General features: G+C 33.1%; 1 long non-coding RNA gene across 1 annotated transcript; it reads right to left on the bottom strand.

The window, feature by feature from the left end:
* Window positions 1–555: 555 nt before the first annotated feature.
* Window positions 556–3,746, bottom strand: LOC127858160 (uncharacterized). Its single transcript, XR_008038776.1, has 2 exons — window positions 3,011–3,746; window positions 556–1,744 (listed from the first exon to the last, which is right to left on the bottom strand). It is a non-coding gene; the product is annotated as an uncharacterized LOC127858160 (long non-coding RNA).
* Window positions 3,747–15,577: the final 11,831 nt, after the last annotated feature.

Raw genomic sequence — 15,577 nt, 5'->3', positions numbered from 1 at the left:
CGGACGTGGTTAAACACAAGTAATACCGATTGTATAAATGCATAGTAAATTTGTAATTTGTAAAATAAAACAATTGAGCAAACGGAATGTATGCATTATATTAAAACTAGCGAAAAATAAATCATATATATATCTATCCTGGTAAATGCTATATCGCTTGTTTTAATATAATGCATACATTCCGTTTGCACAATCATATATCGAGGTCGGAAAATTAATCATGCGTGTGTTACGCTATTCGTCAGAACGAAATTACCCCCAACCAACCCAATTTTAAAAGTCTGAGTGTTGCATTGATAGCTTAATATCAGTTATTAATTATTATTATTATTTGGAGCAATACTAAGGCTTTTGTTATGCTCTTCGTCAAATCATAAAAAAACTCCAATTTTAAAAGTCTGTGAGTTGTATTAAAGCACAATATCTTTAGTTTTTATTTTCCATGGGTTCAAACTCCATAAAAAACTTTTACTTTTACTTACTGAGTTATTTTATAAAAGAATTTCAAATATATCAGTAAACAGCGCGTAATAATATTGTAAAATAATACAAACCTCTTGTGAACAGGTCCTTTTATTATTGACAAACTATTAGTGAATAAAACCACATCAAAACGAAGATTATCATTAAAGGCAAGTTGCATAGCATTTGTACACATATGAAATTTACTTAAGGCGTTACTAGTTTTTATTTTATGCTTTTCGGTGGTTTATAGAGAAATATCAGTGAATTAAAACTGATATTTTCACTGTTTCAAACAATGAAAATTTTCAAGTGAAAATTATCGATAATTTTCAATGTTTACAGTGAAATGACGTCTTTTTTACAAAATGACGTCATTATCCCAGCGAAATTCTTTAGTTAAACTCTTTACAAATGTATATAAAAAAAGTATAAAATAAAAAGAAAATTTGTTGGATTCGGTGGAATATCGATTTTAATTCACTCGTGGTCATAGAAATATATATTTTAACTCGTGGCTGCGCCACTCGTGAAAATATTATTTTATATGATCACTCGTGAATTAAAATTGATTATCCACCGAAGCCAACAAATATCCTCTATGTAATAACAATCAAAAGACATGGTACACGGTTAATGCCGCATGTTGCAGTCAAAAAGTATCGGTTAATTTCTGGTATGTTCTCACAAAAAAAGTAAAGTATAGTTGTGCTTATGCGATTGTTATAATTGCACCATACACTTTCTCAAACGGTCCCAATAGGATATATTTGGTATGAAACACTGACCACTCAATGAAATAAATAGAGAGCTAGTAACAATAAACATGATTAAATGAAGGGAAAATATGGCGAAAACTGAAACATGGAAAACATTACATAAACAATCAACACATTGAGCACCCAACTGTGTTTGAAAAAAACAACATCCTAAGCAAGTCAACAATGAAAGGTCAGTTAAAACGTAAGCAAGAGTATATTATGTAGAAACAAGTAGATCTTGTATAAACAACAATCTATACTTCACCTGTGTAGTATATGACCGTAGAAATAACATGCATAACTGACCTTATGTGTTATGTACTTCATTCACAACGTTGACCATTCGAACTAACGACAAAGAACACAAATAAATATGTCTGCAAGTTTTGGGATATGTTTCAAAACGCCAATACCATTTGTGTCATTCTACAAAATTCTAGAGTAAAGTTTCTTCCTGTAAACCACAATTCCGACGGCAACTAATACAGCAATGATGAAAAGTACAATAAGGAATACGCCCCCTGTAAATAGAAGAAATAGTAGACATCAAATTATTCGATTCCTTACCTTCACGAAAATATACACATGGTTTGGAAGCAATAAACAATTGTACATATACTCCAGACCTTTTGCACAGGCTATTTTGGACTCGACATATTTGGTCAAGTATACGTTACACATTTGGAAGAAATCAATTGATACATAAACCTTAATAAGTATTTTTAACAAGGACAAATAGGTAAAATGTGTATGCCAATTTTTGTTATCAAAATCAAACGTTGAACTGGTAATGATGGAAATATTTATGGTAAGTATAGGTTTCTCAATTGGTAATAAGACAACATCGTGGCTTTTTGAATGGCCCTCTATATGATCAGCGTTTAACTTGGTTTTTTTATGTTTTCGTATGCTATTGCGTTAAGATTGACTTGGTTCGGCGAAGGTTTTCCGCGCGCTGATGTCCTCATTGTATTTTAGCATGCGTATTCGAATATACAAGTTTCACACTACCACTGTTGCTATGTTTAGAAACAACATGAAGTATTCGAATGTTGATTTCACTAATACCAGTGTCCCCAAGTAAATATGAGTAAAATATCAGAAGACATCTAAACGTCATATTTTAAATTTAAGCATACGATACAAAGAAAGGATTTTAACATGCAGATTTATAGAAATAGATAAATAACCGTATTTTTATAATGTTGATTTAAGAATATATTAATAACCATTTAATATAAGGATCTTTACAACGTTCATGTAAGGTATAAATTGTTTCACAAAATGTCATTCACTATGTACATATGGACACGTTTCTTACCAATTAGCCCTCGGTTCAACAAATACATTTTCACAATACCTGAAGTTATCGATTGGAAACACATACCGATATACCGGTATTTGTGAAGGACGGAGAGTTCCGTTCTTGCGAGGCTCAACTTTACAATTAATTATCTACATTGAAACAACGATGGTTCTAAAAATTTTACGACCTTTGGCCATGCTTTCAATAAAGTAAACCACATAAAAATGTCTTAAATACTAGTACATTCTATCGACGTGTGGCTGTGCTTTAACTGAAGTATACACCATGGAAAACCGTTGTATCTATTGTGACATTCTATCGAAAAGTGAACGTTCTTTTACTGAATTACACCATTTGAAACTGTATTAGATACTATGACATTCTAACGACGTTGTACTGGTTTCATTACCTTACACCGTTGGAAAATGTCTGCATTTCTATAAGATCCTAATACCGCTCGACTTTGCTGTTGATTACTTACACCATGGGAAGACGCCTGAGCTGCTTTGACATTCCGCAGAGGAGCTTGTCCCGTCATAAGTGCAGCAGCAATGACCGGACTCTATTCTCGCCATGTTCTCATCACAGCAGAACTTGGCATAGGTATTTACGGCAACAGTAGGTTGGTATTTACAATTGTACATATTTCAAATATAAACAGCTCATCTACGAAGGCTGAATCAGCAAATAAATAGGTAATGATTTGATGTTCTGTATCTTATGTATTTAAAATACACGTAGCCGATGATTTTTTTATATTCGTTTCCCGTTTCAACAAATTGTTTCTCAATTATTGCAGTATATGTGTTCAGCATATGTATCTCCTTTCTGAATGAGACCACTCTCTTATGGTGTAACTCGATAGCTCTCGTTTTCCACCATACACATGTAAGCGACTACTTTGTATAGATTAGGATTTAAAACATACGTTTTATGTCCTAACCTTCAATAAGGTCTTATGTATTACAGCGCAACACAGCTTATGATCAAACAGACGACTGTTCATAAACACTAGTTGTTATACCTCCACATGGTGTCTGTCCGCAGGTCTTTGAAGTCTGAAAAGAACACACTATGTTTTCTTAAATCAAATATAAATAAGCAAGTTTGAGAAAACACCAATATCTTTACCAAATATTTCTAAACAAAACTACAATAGACCCTTTTTGACTGAATACTAAATTATCAGCCAAACATACGCGTAACCTGCTCTACGACATTTAACAATGGTTCCACAGCAATTCATGCGTGTTACCTGCCAAATGTATAATCTTATAACATCGGTTCGACAGCCATGTATTCGTGTTACTGCTTTATGTACAATCTGTTACGAAATGGTTCGTCAGCCATACACGTGTACCATGCTTAATTTGCAGGAGACAAATGTATGTTACAATCTGGTAGCCTTGTAAAAGAAATCCAACAGTATCAGAAGATAATTTGAATTAGAATCACCGCCTTGGAACGGTCATGTAAAGCATTGAGGGCGTTTAGATTAAAATATCTATGTCAACCCGTTCCAATATTGTAGTAAGAAAAAAAATGCTGCCTATATATTGACAAAACAAACCAAAACAGAGTTGTCACTGGGAAGCAATCTATATATGCATAATTGTATACGTTGTGTTAAATCCCAGACTGAGAAAAAACAGACGCGGATTAATGTCACACGGCATCTTCTCTAATTACACATGTATGAATAATGGCTTCTATATTAAGTGTAATCAAACCTTTTAACCGTTTTTCATCCATATCAAGGTAGTCAGTTCAACAATTCGTAATATTTTCCTTGGTCAGTTGGTTAACGACTAATGTGTGCACATATTTTTGTAAGTTAATTCTTGAATCAGAGCATGGGGATTAGCCGTCGAAAATAATTTCGCTACCAAAGTCCACACAAGTAACGTGGCCATCAGGGGCCAAGGGAAACTCGTATCCATTGCTACGCCTAAGTTATATAACTTTAAATATGAACAACACATGTCACATTATTTTTAGGTATTAATTTCCATCGGTTGTGTTACTAAAACATGTTATCGAGTACATTGACTTTTTCCTATAATGACCATATATTAAGAAATAATTTATTCATTGCATTCAAACACGTATGTTCCTTGCTAAGAAAATGTTCAAGTTTCGACTTATGGATAATAAGATATTATCTATCAAAATCTATAACATTTTGTATTATGTTAAACGCATTTTGAAGAAGAAGTATATACTTTAGCTCATATACTCTATCCATCGAATCCCAATGAAGGAAAAACAACTTTCAGCGTTTTTTGTTTGCCATTCTCATTATCTAAAACTATTCCGAATGTTAAAGGTTTTGTAAAACAAAACCCCGTGAACACGTCCCTTTACGAGAGCACATACACAGCAATTTCGAAATAAGATAGTTTTAAACCAGTCCATACACCGTTATGGCATGTATATATGTACGCAATTAATAGTAATAATGAAACATTTAGCATCATGGGGAAAACAATACCCTTACAACATATATATATGCCAATATATAGTGCCAGTTACGCGGTCTCGGTAGTTTTCAGACTGTACTTACGAGGTCAATATAAAAAACGGGGTCTATATACAACCCCGCATTCTAGGCTACTTTAATTACTATGAGGGGGGTGTAGGGGAGGTAATGCAATCAAATCTCACAATAAGGTCTTAAATCGAAAACCACAATCACGTCTGAAATTGAAATTGTATATACCTCGCAAATAAGTTCGCTATATATTTCCTTGTATAAGACGTTAAATAAATGACGTATTTATATACAATAATATAGTAGGTACCCCTATATACCTTAATTCGTGTTTATATCGGATAAAAAAGGGTATGGAGATACATGTATTTAAAGTGGGAACCCCATAACCTATTTCTAAATCAGAGACCCCGTAACTGGCCATATGTGTGAATATATATATATATATATATATATATATATATATATATACATATATATATATATATATATATATATATATATATATATATATATATATATATATATATATATATATATATATATATATATATATATATGTATATATATATATATATATCAGACTGCCAGGGCACTGTTCACACATGATTGGGTTGCTAAAATCACTACATAGATTAAATAAAACCTTCATTAAAAAAATCCACTATCCTCGCAAATAGATTTATCCGAAATTGCCCCTGTAAATAATTCAGATATAAAGATAACAGATCCGCTGGGGTCACAACCAACCAATGCCTTTAAGGTTGTAGATGTCTTTTAATCACTGTAAAGTTTACTGTGTAGCCCAAGAGCGTTCTTGTGTTTTAATTTCAGTTTCATCTATAATGATAAGAGTGTTTGGAAAATCTTTTTTTAAATATTTTGGCATTTGAGTATATAACATCCCTATGAGGCCAGATTCATACTTGGCCAAACTTAGAATACATAATATCCAACATATTATTAAACACAATTCCAGCATTGTAATGATATTTTGTATCTCATTGCTAAATCCTTGAGACCAAAGCCATGTCTTAATCTGCACAAAGTTAAAAGTAAAGCATTTACATTTGAAAGTCACTCCTGATATATTTTCGTTTTTCATCTGGGTTAGGAAAAAGAAAGGCAAATAGAAATAAAAAAATGATATAAGTTATTCCAGTGTAGTAAAGAAATAAACCCTTCAATGACTTTTCTCTGTTCTTTATGCCTTCAGCACCAAAGTTTTCTTGTTGTTGTATTTTTCTTTCATGTTCTTTAATAGTTACTCTCATACTACTAATTTCTTTGTCTTTTTTTCTAATTACTACCTTCAGATTGGTATTTTCAACCTGAAGCAGTGCCAATTGTCGCGCCATTTGAAGTGGATATGTATCTTGTAGACCTGAAACAAAACAACACATTATTACACACGATATTATCACACGATATTATGACAAAAACATGATTCCACGGGCAGAGATTTAACCTCTTGGGTGGGTGACAGTGCTTACATTTTAACAGTTTATTAATCAGTGCATATACCTTGAATTTAGATGTGTACATTTACAATACATGTATGCATATATTAGCACTGTTTAAGGTGAAGTTTACATTAATGATTATCATCACAATACCGAACAGAGTATCTCTAGTACATATAATAGCAATCATTAAAGAAAAATATTATAAAGTTAATTAAGTTCTTACCGAGAAACACACGACCTTGTTTACATCGATTTTCGTAACATTGAGCTGCTCGTGTGGACGACCGCACGCTTTAATCCATCTTAAACATTTTTCTACCTGAGTTTTTGGCTTAGGGAAGGTTATGACTTTGGCATCGTTCATTCTATTAGGGAATCGGGCATCGGCCTTGCATGTCCCCCATGCACATCTTCGTACCAATTTGAAATTATTTGATGAATACTTTCGTAAGAAACACTTTTCACTTTCGATTTAACGAATGGCGTGTGAAGCGGTAGCAACAAGCTGTCTGGCAGCGAATACAGTACCGCTATTTGATTGGTTGAAAATACGACTGTAGTAACTATGCATTGGGACTTGAACTCTCTTGTAGATAACGGTGCAGTTAATTTTGCGCCAAAAAGTACCCCTATTAATAGATAAAATGCGTGTAGCGCTGCGTTACCTAAAGTCGATTGGCTCTTTTTACCCAAATTTAAGTTCACATTGTAAACTGTTTAAATGCTTCAATAGTTACATTTATACATTACGCATACCCAACTTATAGTAATACAAATACATAATCAATCAATGCACGTTATGTGTTAGTACATACACGGCTTTAACTGCGAGTTTATGTTAGGATCTGGGTAAAAAAGCTATAATTGGATAACATCGAAATAAAGTTTATACAGTACCAAACAGTATACGTTGAGAACCTATTGAGCAATTGTTTGTAATTGAACGGCATCATAAGCGACATTATGCTTAAAACGAGCATAAACTAACGGGCTTGTAATGAGATTTGTACTTTAAAAACAAACATCCACTACTACTTATACTTTCGGAAATATAATTGGACGAATTGTAGGAGATATGATCATCGATTATACAAATGATCTGAAGTCTAGTTGGGGTATACCAGTTTATTTGATGTTTACGGCCACCTGTTTAAGAGTATTTAAGTTAATACATGTGGGACTGCATCGTGCTCTACATACATGATACAGAATGAATGATTCAATTAGAAAGTATTATCGCAAAGACGAAACAGTATGATCACTTACCACATAAGAAACTCCACAAAGAAAAAAATTTATCCAATAAGGTGTCCAAGCATTTTAATGTTTAATGCAGAATGAAGTTTGTGGACTAATTTCTTTGCAAGAAATTATGGGTGATTTTTGAAAACTGAGTCCCATGAACGATTAATAGATTCGTGAGTATATATCACGGGCGTAACCACGTTAATAGGGTAAGAGAAGACGGTGCCTGATGTAGATACAAAATAATGGTGATGATGACATTTACTTCAACTAATTATACTACTACTACTACTACTACTACTACTACGATTACTACTACTACTACTACTACTACTACTACTACGACTACTACGCTCGCAAGACTAAGTACGGCTACGACTACTACTACGTACACTACGACTACTACGACGACTACTACACTACTTTACTACTACTACTACTACTACTACGACTACTACTCTACCACACTTACACTACTACTACTACTACACTACTACTACACACTACTTCCAATACCAACTTTAATACAATACCCTCTACTGCACTACTATTCCTACTAGCTCCACCACCACCACCACCACCACCACCACCACCACCACCACCACCACCACCACCACCACCACCACCACCATCATCACCACCACCACCACCACCACCACCATCTCAACCACCACCATCACCATCACGACGACGACCACCACCACCACTATTACTACTGCTACTTTTACAACTACTACTACTACTACTGCTACTACTACTACTATTTTTACTACTACTACTTTTACTACAACTTACTACAACAACAACAACAACTTCTACTTCTACTACTACTTAGTACAACAACAACAACAACAACTTCTATTACTTCTATTACTACTTCTACTTCTTCTACTACTTACTACAACAACAACGACTAGTACTTCTAATATAAAGATTTTCATAAACGCATAATTTTATCTCAGATGTTAAACTTTTTACTCTTATTTAGGTATCAATATTGCTTATTGTTGATTTGTTAATAGCGTTAATGAACAACAATTAAAGTCTTTAATATTGTAACGCTGTCGAATAGTTAACAGACCCTTATTTTCTTAAATGCATTGACGATGAGTCAAACGCTACGCAATGCATAGACTAGCGACATTCAATACAATGGTACGCTATCAAATGTAAAGCATGTTTAACCGATTTCAATACCGTGCGTTTAACTTAAGAATGATTCGAGCTTAATGCGTGTTATACTAGGGTTTCCTAAGGTATCAAATATCTAAATACTGTAAAATTTTAGGAAGGCTATAAAACATAAATGCAAGTCACATTGATACTCATTTTGTATATACACATGTAGTTTACCTTAAAATACACTGTTAAGCGATAAATTTTATCTTTTTCACTTAGGTTTTCTACTATGTTATCAAAAGCCTTGTAAAACGTCATGTCTCAAAAGCTGAATATGTTAGCAGGAATGTCGTGACCGTTTGCTCTAGACCCAAAAAAACAAACGCAAACATAAACTCCAATGGACTATAAGAATTTCATCTGTATTAATTCACCTATTTGCATGACTTAATCAAATAATTTCTTGTTGACGATTATCAAATTAACTGGTGAGACCATTTAATGTATATTGTCTTCTAATGTAAACTATTGGCTTTTTCGCTAGTTATTTTATCTTGTCATCTGCGACTTGACAATTCGACAATAACACGTATGTTTTTAACACTTCCGGGGTACATTTCTTTCTATAATTGGATTACGTGGTTTCTACATTTCCCTCCGGACGCCTTAAATTGATACCTTAGAATGCCTCTTTCTGTGTCCGCGTATAAATATAAAGATGACTGGCATAACATTATCAATATATGAATTACATGTAATTCGCTGAATTCAATTAAGTTATTTGCCTTTTGCTGTACAAATATTACTCTTTTATTAAGTGGTCTTTGCTGATCGTATTTATAGACAGAAACAAAATGATCGTTGTTATAAACTCGACAAAAAATATATAAAATGGAGGTCTAAAACTTGGTCATATTTAGTCTAAGAAATGTGTTTTCATATCAACGTTGATAGCTATTAAGAATAGCTTACGCTGTATGTTTCTGTTTCTTGTAAGAAACAATCGGAGGTTCCTATGTGGGTCATGTTTGTACTTGGCATTTTCGTTTGCAGATGCATGTTTGATAAAACATTATTACACTAATTGTAAAAATAGCTAACATACCAATAAAGTAACATTTATGTAAAGTAAACGTGTTTTTCATGCAAACAGTTTATGAAGTGCTTATAACACACAATATATACTGATGTTATATACCCTTTATCAATCCAGCATATTTCATGATCAAATAAATGATCTTAATTATTACTTTACGCAATATATTGTGTTTGTATTATACGCATGTATATCATGGCATAAATATAAATTGAAATGAACAGTGTGCGCTCTTAAAAGCAGCTAACATAACTAAAACTGTCGGTACTATATTCAGCTAACTCTCAGACAGATATTTTAAAAGCTTCAATATCATATCGATGCGTTCATCAAGTTGCATACACCTGAGAATCTTTAGCTAGATATTGAAAGAAACAGATGTCGCTGCAGATATCTCCAACAATCAGCTATGGAACATTTTAAATGAATGGAAGAATTGAAATGGTTGAGAAACTGTAAACTATTCACTGTGACAAGAGAATGTGGATGTGTATTGTTACTGCATACAACACCAATTTGCCATGTTTGACAGATCAAGGTTAATGCAATGAATTGGGAGATATGAAAAATGTAACGTTCTGATTTTCAGCTAAAGCCTGAAATTTCGTTGACATAAATGAACTAAGTCACGTTTGTTTGCAGTAATGCGTGTGTAACCAACGTATCATTGAATACAGTTTGTTGACAATTTTATGTCTTCAATCAAATACAGTTTAATAGCTTAATAGCTTATTTCAGTCTCACTCTTCAAAATACATAATATTTACATATACATTCAAGAAAACAATAGTGAAAAAACTTTCTAAAAGAAATATTAGAGACGCAATGTTAACATTCTTAGTACATTAGACGAACATTACTATATTGGTAAATCAGAGCAGATGATGGAAGAGAGATAACCCTAAAATCCAAATAACATTTGCTAATTGAGGGCTACCTCCCTTACCCACAAATTCCTACATTATCCAGTTGAATGACAGACATTCGAAATGTGAGAGGCAGGCCAACAACCAAGGCCGACAGACCAGGCAGAGATGATAATCAATGCTTATCAACCCGTCCAAGCCAGCAGACCCAGGAGCCCACCCACCACTCACACAGCGGATGTTCACAAATGTATACTAGATTATGAAAACATACATCAAATTTAATATCCAATACATTGAAAAAGTTATATGTAGATAGACCTTAAATACACAGGGACTTTTAATGCCAGTAAAATTGTCTTCTTGTGGCAAATATATAATACTTAGGCAAACAGTTAAACTAATTGTATGTTTGAGTAATAAAGATGTACAACATAGTGGTATTGGCTATAACTTTATGGGGAATTTCAAAATGAGACCATTATTTAAAGAAGGACAGTACTGCATCGCAAACATGCACACCCCCATGGCGCTGTGAAGTAGGCAGTGGTAGGACCATACCCACCCGCCATTAGCGATCAAGACGGTCGGGAACGCAACGTCATCATAGCTGGTGTAAGAAGACCATTGTTTAGCCGAGTAAGGAAAACAGCACGTTGTCCTTAACTGTTTTCTGTATTCAATTATCATAACAATTATTTTTTGTACATACATAACATCATTGTTAGTAGTAGTAATAGTAGTAGCAAAATAATTATTGGTAGTAGTAGAAGTAGTATAGTGTTCGTTCACCCATGTATGCTGATGCAATAGTTGTTATGTCCATTCATAATAATTAATTGATCCGATGCAAGATTTTCATTGGTCATTCAATTGTTACTGTTGATTTAATTATTAAATTACTGACCACGCTTGCATTTGCCTAGACCGTCTAGTGGACGCAAGTCCATCCGCGTGGTCTTCATTGTATTCCAACCTGGAGAGTTGTTCAACTGTTTTTCATTTCTTGAACATTGTGTATTATTGCATTATGAAATGTGTGTGAATTAGTTTAATTATTGTGATGTTCATTTCATTCATATTTCGTATTATCGGTTGTGTTGTTTTGTTTGTAACATAATGTCACTTTTTATAAGGTCTTTTCCATCATGAACTATATTGGTCCACGTCTGCAATAAAATGGACATAAACCTCCATAGAGTTGATTTACCATGTGTCCCACCCCCACACCCACTACAACTACTACAGAATATTTGTCCGATCATGCTAGAATAGAATATAGGGATAATACACGTTTTCCAGGGCATGATCATCTGCGGGCGCTCGAAAAATCCGTTCCTGCCCGAGTTCGCAGCACGAGGGCAGGAACGGATATTGAGAGCGCCCGCAGATGATCATGCCCTCGAAAACGTGTATTTTTGCTATATTGCATAAACAAATCACACATACCAAAATAAATTAAAATAACATAGAAAAAAATATGTTTTGTTCATTCGCCATCGACAAAATAATTCGATTATTTCAATACAGTTCAATGTTGTGTTTTACATATGCCTAACTCGGTCATCATCCGAAATGACCAGGCTTTACCTTCGGATAGGCAGTTTTCGATTTAAAATGTGTTTAAACAGTGGATTAATGCAAAGTTGAAATGCAGCCGCGCAAAGTAAGAAATGAGGAATTATTTTGGAATTTACAGCAGGAACGTTGAAGGTACATAAACACTTACATTTATAGCGTAGTCTTTTGAAAGTGTTGAGTAAATAACCTTAACTTCATTGACGTTTCCAATAAAATAAAGCTCTAGTCAAGAGAGTACAGATGGTATAATTTGAAAAGTGGATTGAAATAGTCATTATCCCTGCATGCATGAGGAAACTGGTGCTTATTCAGTTCCCCATTTATGCTTGGAAAGTCGTCGAAGGTTGGAGAAGGGAGGTAACTGCGCGTGGACCAGATTATGGATATGAAAAACACATAACAGGGCTTGAACGGCACGTGAATCGCCTTGTTAATACACGATTTCTCCCGTTGAAGCCCTCATTTTGCAAAGTTTCTGCACCCCGCCAGAGGGCATTATAGATAGAGTTTATGCAATAATATGGTTTGTATATCGTTCAGTGAGCAACTATGCATCGTCCTACATGCATGGTTACTCTTATCAGTAATTGTTGCTTTTTGTAGAAACAATAATATAAAATTATGTATGAAAAAATATATTGGAAATGATGATAAATGCTTGCTTCACAAAATAACAATGACATAAAATTGGCGTTACCCTCAAAAATGTGTGGTGCAAATATATTATAATGCAAACATTTTATTCAAAACAAAATTAAAGCAAATCAACTAAATCTTAAGCAACCAACAATCAGTTTATATAGATATAAAACTTATTATTTAAGCGATTATCTCCTATGCAAATTCAGTTGTTATATTATAAATCTGATTCTGAGGTACAGGTAATGTTATACAAGTTATACGTATAACTGTTTACTTTATTCACATTGTTGAGTCATGATATGTTACTATAGTAAGCCATTTTTATCCTTAACAATTTCGAAGGAGCTAACATACTTTGCTTGTTACATTTGAGTAACTCGTAACTTTGTTGTTTTGGGTTTAAGCATTTTAGATTATTTTGAACATATGAACATAATACAACTTTGTGAATTTTGCCTTTTCATGTGTCTTTTCATTTGGAAATGTCAGGGAAACTACCCTTTGCACTAGCGATAGCTTATTGTTTTTTTATTATTAGAATACAATTAAGAGAAGTGATCACATGACAACACTCTGTAATTAAACACCGTCACCAATGCTTAAGCAAAAGCAATAGCACTTGCAGCAGATCTTCTGTTATAATTTGATAGCCAAACCCAGCCTTTTGCATCATTTAGCCTTGTTTGAATTAAGTGAGGTTTTTTTTTCAAGTCTGTTTGAGCAATTACAGATGTTTTATACCAGTTCATTTGGCAGCATGTTAAGCTTCATAAGAAAGTTTTAGACAAACATGTTCAAGCAATGGCAATGACATAATTGTTTTAGCTACCTCTCAAGCACGGTTGTACCTTTAATTCAGACATATTTAAAACATCTATACCCTGAAACTGTGTGAATGGGACTTGTTAAACTGATAATTGCATCGATCACCCTCTTGTGAAAGGGAATGAACATTCAGTCTGATTCGACGCATCAAATCCACTTGTTCAGTGTTGTAGCGTGTTACGACATTATACTTTCAACCACCACACTGTCGTCTGACATGATATGCCAGTTATAATTACAAACAAACATTCAAATACACCATTGTTGACAGAATATATAATTAATTAAGATTACATGAAAATACATGTCTCTTTGTCTAATTAACAACTTAAACCTAAAGTATTGTCAAATGTGGTGTAAATTTAACAAAGTCAAATGCTTAGTATTCTATTATTATGTTCTCTAACCTAGTGTTTGAACAGTAAATTGAGTAAACTAATGAGTAGTAGAAATGTAAATATATTCGATTAAATTAGAATATTACCTTATATATAGTGACATTAAAAATAAATTTCAATCCAAAATAAGCCAAATAGTACCACACAAACAAATCTAATAGCCAATACGTGTCACAATGAAAACAGACAACACGAACCATTTCAACTTTCCTGTTAATATCTGAAAAATGTAATAATAACAATTGTTAAAACACTCTTATAAACACATTGAAATAATCAAATAGTCAAACACAAAAGTAGGCCTCAAGCAATATTCTTGATAGTTTATTTATTTGTCAGGATCTAAAAATAGACTTAACATATATGTTAAGCCACGGATAAATAATTGATGTAAGGTCATGCACTTGTAAATGTTATACCAGAAATACTCTACAAATAACACACAATGTATTCGCGGTTTTTCTATTTTAACGGCAGTAAGTTTATGGAAATAGAGTAAATTCATATAATCAAAGCAGGGCTTAGTCGTATTATAAAAAAGGGAAATTGTTACCAATACGCATATCCAATTTAATTAAAAATATTTGTTGTATAATTTCATTTCAAAATAATCCCGTTTAATTGTTAAACAAAAGTGGAAAAATATGGGTTTTTGTTTTTAAAATTTAAACCTCTCCAAACATATTTCGTCATATAACAAACGTTTCCACAATCTAAAAAATAGTCGTTCACTCCTCTCAAGATAAAAAATAGTGTTGCATAAATTTCCATTGGTATAATTTAACGTTTATTTAACATTTTACTAATTATAAATATTTTCAATTAATATCCGTATGCGAATGACGATGTATCATAAAGAACATAAGGAAGTACAGATATACATGCATAAAGTAAACAACAAATTCGTTCGGTAACTTGCAAATGCACACAATAGTTATATATTACCTTTATTGGTGTCAATTTGTTATCAAATAATTGGGTCCGTATGGCATTATAATGTGAACCAAGCAATCTAGATCATTATGTATAAGATATGCCTTGATTTTATGTTTACAATACAACATTGTTTCCTAAAAACTATTCAATTTGAATTAGAAACAGGATTGCTGCTTATGATGATAGTAATGAATACAATAATTAAATTTATAATAATAATGTGAACAGTCACATTCTGAAACTGTGCGTAGTCTAAGGGAACTTGAACAATCACATATTCTGCAATTTATATGACATCGGCATTCATTACATATTGGGTGTTTTATATGAGATACATGTGCCAACATGTAATCAACAAGGGCGATACAAAGCAATCGTTATCG

The sequence above is a fragment of the Dreissena polymorpha genome, chromosome 14 (genome assembly GCF_020536995.1).
Source record: "Dreissena polymorpha isolate Duluth1 chromosome 14, UMN_Dpol_1.0, whole genome shotgun sequence".
NCBI lineage: Eukaryota > Metazoa > Mollusca > Bivalvia > Myida > Dreissenidae > Dreissena > Dreissena polymorpha.
This window is presented reverse-complemented; position numbering and strand designations above follow the sequence as displayed.